At 41.0% G+C, this 6000-nt stretch overlaps 1 protein-coding gene across 3 annotated transcripts in view; it reads left to right on the top strand.

Moving 5' to 3' along the window:
• The first annotated feature begins 292 nt into the window (after positions 1 to 292).
• The window catches only part of GABRB2 (gamma-aminobutyric acid type A receptor subunit beta2), a 309567-nt gene continuing 303859 nt past the window's right edge, over positions 293 to 6000 (top strand). Inside the window, exon 1 of one of the 3 annotated variants that reach the window (XM_073355894.2) lies at positions 293 to 361. The gene's annotated coding sequence lies outside the window, so the exon portion shown is untranslated. Of the gene's footprint in view, positions 362 to 627; positions 683 to 5931; positions 5947 to 6000 lie in introns of those variants that run through there. The other 2 variants (XM_073355893.1, XM_073355895.2) reach the window with 2 other exon arrangements.

Raw genomic sequence — 6000 nt, 5'->3', positions numbered from 1 at the left:
TGCTCAGATGCTGGTGAGACACATGGGCTAAATAGATCCAAGTTATTTCTTACCACTCCTCCAACTGTGCTTCCAGAATGACAAGGTGGGGAGGGGATATAGGTTGGAAGGAAGAAGATGGAAGAGAGCGTTTGCAATGAGCAACTCAGTGACTCCTCCCTTAGACTAAAGAAAAATGATATATTTCTTTGTATTTTGTAGCTGGCTATCTAAGATCCTATACAAATCTGTGTACAAATCAGAGTGTCTCAAACTGTATTGTGACATAATGATCCACACTGGAGTGACTAACCAACCATCCAAAGAACAAATGTTAATTTAATAAAAGACTTCGGGGGAGAAAACATAAGCAAAGCTTCAGGTGAGCTTCTGAATCACTAGAGACAAAAGTGCTTTACCACTGCCTCTCAATTCTGTATTTTTTATGCTACCATGTTTGCCAATTCTGGTGTCTTTGCAGCATTTTAGAATATGCAATCAAAAGTACTGAAAAAAGTAGAAATGCTGCAGCTTTTCGTTGTTTTTTTCCCCCATTTCTTTCTCCTGTGTGCAGTCCATGTCAGTATCTTTGTTGGTTACCTAGGAAACTATTGTAGGATGGAATTTGATTGGCTGTGTTCTCAGATTGATTATTAAAGTCGTGGGCAGTTTCGAGTGGCAGACGTTTCATAGGTTGCACAAAGTAAGTAGCACTAAATGATTTACAATTTAAGATTCTTTTATTTAGAAATTAACTGTATAGAACATTAGATATGTCAAATCTTTGAAAACTTGGATCAGAAATGAGTAATAGTTTGAAATTTTGTCTTCTCTGCATTGTAGTTCTTGTTTCTTCTAGAAACATTTTAACTCTTATCTGGAATTGTCTTCAGTTTATTTCCCGATTTTATTCAGAGATGTCTGATCAAGGGCAGGCAGGATACATAGCACTTACCACTGCCTGAGAAGACTAAAATCACAGGAGATAGGAAGAGGGGCAAAAATACAAGAAAGGGAACTATCTTCCAGATGGAACTGTTTATTATTACAAAAAAATCCATATTTTATGCTGTTTGGACATGGGTTTGGGGCCCCTATCTCCTACATTCTAGCATTTTCTTTTCCCTTCATCTTGCCCAATCATTATTTCCCTGCCCTGTTCACTGTGGATCTGGTTTTCATGACTGTATGTGAGGCCACAGAGACCCAGCGAAGAACCTGGTCCCACACGGCCTCCACTCCCATCCCTGCGCTTTCTAACTTGACTGTTGGAACTGTTCCCATCTTTCCCTTCATACTGCTAGGGCTTCATCCAGCCTGTACGGTGGCCTGCTGGCATCATGAAGTCTGACTTTTGGCAGGCATATTCAAAAGGTAGAGGGAGACCTTTGGCTCTGAAGGGAAGGACAGCATGAGGGGAAGAGGGAGGAAAGGATGAATACCAGAAGAACATGAACAAGACAGGAGTGGGGGAACATGAGAAATAGACAGATGGAGAAATGAGGAACAAGGACAATGAGAGGAAAAGAAGATGGGTCAAAAAAAGGAGAAGGACTGAGAATGAACAAAAAGCATTAGAAGCAAACTTGTCTACAGAAAAGCCTGCTGAAGCACTGGAGGCATATGTTTGGTTTTTTTATTTGTTGACATTTCTGTGGCACTCGCCACAGAATGTGACGTTTAAGACAATTCCTTTCATTATTTGCATTATGGTTACTGCCTAGAGGTCCCAACTGTGATTTAGCTTATTGTTGCTACTTTTCTCTCTCCTTTTGTCTTTGGAAGTGAATGACATATGGGCCCTTAGCTATGTGGCTGTCAGACTTTCCGGCCCTTAAGTCAGATCTACCCTAGTCAGTACAAATTTGTATAAGATGTTTAGTAGAGACTTAAAGATTCAACACGGACAGAATGAATCACATTGCACCAATTTTTGAGAAGTCATCAAAAACTCCTGTGAGACCATCATACAAACCTTTCCCAGACAGGGGGTGAGGTAGGCTTGCCTGTCCCCATCCTTCACTGATTTTATTAAGTCTGCTTTTACAGGTTCAGATGCCACCTGTATGTTTCATAAATCACTGCATGTGTTCTTCCAGAGGAAAGAACTTTCAATATGTTGCATTTCTATTGGGTGTTGGACACAACTCATTCACTCAACATTGATTGCTAAGGTTACCCTCAGTATTCCAACACTGCATCCGGATCTCAGTTATACGTTGCTCTAATGCATTCTTGGTTCTCTACCTTGAATATGTTTTTAGTTCTGGATTTATACCATTTCCCTAAGAGCACCTTCTGTACTTCACATTACTGCATCTGCAACGCATTCTTCAACCGTACAAGAACAAATAGAAGTATTCTTGTGAAAAAGAAAGAAAGCAAAGATTTCCAACTAGTTACTCTCTTACACCTTCTCTTCTGAGCCAGATACTCTTTGCTGATGCTTACAACAAAAGTGCAAACTTTTTATCCTGGGAGGAATACAGACTTCCTGTGTGACCTGTGCAAGTCACTTAATCTCCCTGTGCCTCACTGTCCCAATTTGTAAAGCAGAGATAATATTTCCTTTTCCCTCATCTTTTCTTTATATTGTCTTTTGACACTGTAAGCATTTCAGGGTTAGGACTGTCTCTTAGGTATACGCATGGTGTATTATTATCTTATGGGTTTATCCTGTCACCCATCACTATAGTATCTGTGCACTTTTCATGTAAAAACAATAGCAGTAGCAAAGCAGGGATTTTGTTTGATTTGATTAATTTCCTGTTTGGGGTGAGTGTTAGAAGGGTTTTACAGGCAGGAGGGGATGTCGGTGTTGGAGATTTACAGGTAGAAGGGGCTGTCAATGTTGTTAGTGTTATTCTGTTATTCTTTTTCAAAGAGCAAGGTTTTGCAGCATCTCCTAAAGATAGTCACTCTCTGGATTTGACTGATTTCCTCAAAGAGGCCCTGGTATGGCATGGGCATTAGGCATTATTGTAATATAAATAATGATAGATCAACTTTAATCACTCTATAGAAGCTCATGATACTTTTGTGCAAGTGCAGCAAGTTAAATTTCCTGTTCAGATGAGATTCAGCTTACTGTGCTAGAACACATTCGTGATTAAAAAAAATCATCATAATCTAATACATGCAGATACTGTTGCTACTTAAAAAGAAAAGGCGTACTTGTGGCACCTTAGAGACTAACTTAATGTCCAGCACTAGAAACATTTTTTTTGTATCAAGCATCTGAACTTAATGAGGAGCTTATCTAAATCGCTGAATACCCTAACATTCTGCCATTGGTTGTCTCAGAAGCCATAGGTCGAACTGGCAAAAGAGAATAGTAGTAAAACCTTGTGGTCAAGTTTACTAGACCATGCAGGGTTCTGTTTACCATATTCATTCTCAGTTGCAGTTCACGCTGGAACAATTTCTGTTGCTGTTTCATCTTATTTATTTTTAAATGGAACCCATGATCGTTTTATAAAAATAGTCTTAAAATTCTTATGGTGACAAACTGTCCTGGAAAAGTGTTACACTGTACTGTGTACTTTGTAATGTATTTTTGTGGTATGGTGGATTTGTTGGTTAAGTATGCATGGTTCTCTTACTTGCCATTTGTATACCCTATTTTTTCTGATTAGAATTAATTCTTTGGATAATATTTTGCTTATCTGAGAGTTTACTACCTATTTTTGAATCCCAGTATATACTGAGGTACCATGATATACACCTATATTATTGTTTTCTGTTTTCCCCAATAGGTAACCTCCACTAAGAATTATGTGGACAACTACCTATAATGGGATTGTGTCCTACCATGGTCAACATGTAGTCTAAATTATGTCTTACACTATTGAAAGTTTTTATTCCATAATCATTTGTGCCTGTTATATATCAAACCAAACTAGTCACACTACTAGTTACTGGGTCAAGGGATGGCCCTGGACTTTAATGACATTCATAGAGCGTAAGGCCATAAGTGACCATTAGATCATCAAGTCTGACCTCCAATGTATTATAGGCAAATAAATTTCACCCAGTTACCCCTGTATTAAGATCAATAATATGTTTGGCTAACGCTTATCTTCCAGAAAGGCATCCAGTTTTGATATGAACACATCAAGAGATGGACAATCCACTACTTCCCTTGACAGTTTGTCCCAGTGGTTAATCATCCTAGCTGTCAAAAATGTGTGTCTTATTTCCAATTGGAATTTGTCTGGCTTCAGCTTCCAACCATTGGTTCTTGTTATGCCTTTCACTTATATATTAAAGATCCCTTTAGTACCTAGCATTTTCTCCCTGTACAGGAACTTAAACATTGTATGGAAGTATTTATGATATTCCTCTCAAGCTTCTTTTTTGATAAGCCAAACAGATCAAGCTCTTTATGTATCTCAATGCTTTACATTTTCTCCAATCCTTGAATCATTTTTCTGGCTTTTTTTCTGTACCCTCTCTAATTTTTCAACATCTTCTTTAAGATGTGGACACCAGAACTGGATGCAATATTTCAGTATCTCTCTCACCAACGTCATATTTAGAGGTAAAATCGCCACGGCGAAAAGGAGGATCCCTGAGACGTTCTCTTTGTCTTTGTTTAACTCTTTTCGAAGAGCCCTGAAGCCTTCTATAATCTGTGTAGTTCCATGTTATGCCATGACATTGATTCCAAATTGTATCATCACCAGTGAATCCTGGCCAGATAAGGTCATAATCCCATCCAATCTTGTAATTATAGCACATATTTTGGCTTCAGGGAGACAGCACACCATCCACCATCTTGTTGTCCTTTACCGAATTCTCTTCTTAATATGGATTACACCTGCTTGCCTTTTTAGGATTGTTGAAGAACTTCTCTTGGTAGCTATCAACTTCTTTCTGTAAGGATGCCCATAAGTTATTTCTTCTGTAGCTTTCTGTTCCATTCTTCCAGAGACATGCTCTTTGGTAGGTAACTTGCTGAATGACATATGTGACAAAGTTCCTGCTCTACCTTGGTGGGTCTTGCGCTTATTGATGGATTTGCTCGCCTTAGAGCTTCACGGCAGCCCCCAGCTTGGCCATTTTTCTGAATTTTTTTCTTGGCCGTGTGTCTGACCAGGAGTTGGGAGGATTTGGGGGGGAACCCGGGCCCGCCCTCTACTCCGGGTTCCAGCCCAGGGCCCTGTGGAATGCAGCTGTCTAGAGTGCCTCCTGGAACAGCTGTGCGATAGCTACAACTCCCTGGGCTACTTCCCCATGGCCTCCTCCCAACACCTTCTTTATCCTCACCAGAGGACCTTTCTCCTGGTGTCTGATAATGCTTGTATACCTCAGTCCTCCAACAGTCCGCGTTCTCACTCTCAGCTCCTAGTGCCTCTTGCTCCCAGCTCCTCACACGCACACCACAAACTGAAGTTAGCGCCTTTTTAAAACCCAGGTGCCCTGGTTAGCCTGCCTTACTTGATTCTAGCAGCTTCTTGATTGGCTGCAGGTGTTCTAATCAGCCTGTCTTAATGGTATCCAGAAGGTTCCTGATTGTTCTGGAACCTTCCCTGTTAGGAAACGGAACGTCTTTTGCTTGCTCCTCAGCTATCTGCTTTCTGTTCTTTCCTAAAGCCCCCTGGCCCGGATTTTTCTTACTTTTTGCACCTGCCTTAGTCCCCCCCCCGACCGGGCCAGACGCTTTTTTGTTTTTTCTTTTCATTTTTTGTGGTTTTTTTTTGTCTACGTCCTTCGCCAGCCATCCCCCCCCACGCCTACTTTCGGGCGCAGCTATTTGCCTCAGCTGAGCCCCGGGAGGAGGGGGGGGAAGATTGCCGATTTTGCTGTCCGGAGGGGGGAGTGGAAACCCCCAGACCCAGCCGTTTTGCCAGCAGCTCGGACCTTACAACATTCTTAACATGCCGGAGGCCTTGGAACACAGCCAACACAGCCGGAGACGAAGATTTCAGCAGACAGAAGAAATAATACATCATCGTGACGAAGGCCGTAAGATTGAGTAACTTTCTAAATTATATTCTCGTGGGGGGGAGTTTGACTGTG

The sequence above is a fragment of the Lepidochelys kempii genome, chromosome 8 (genome assembly GCF_965140285.1).
Source record: "Lepidochelys kempii isolate rLepKem1 chromosome 8, rLepKem1.hap1, whole genome shotgun sequence".
Lineage (NCBI taxonomy): Eukaryota > Metazoa > Chordata > Testudines > Cheloniidae > Lepidochelys > Lepidochelys kempii.
This window is presented reverse-complemented; position numbering and strand designations above follow the sequence as displayed.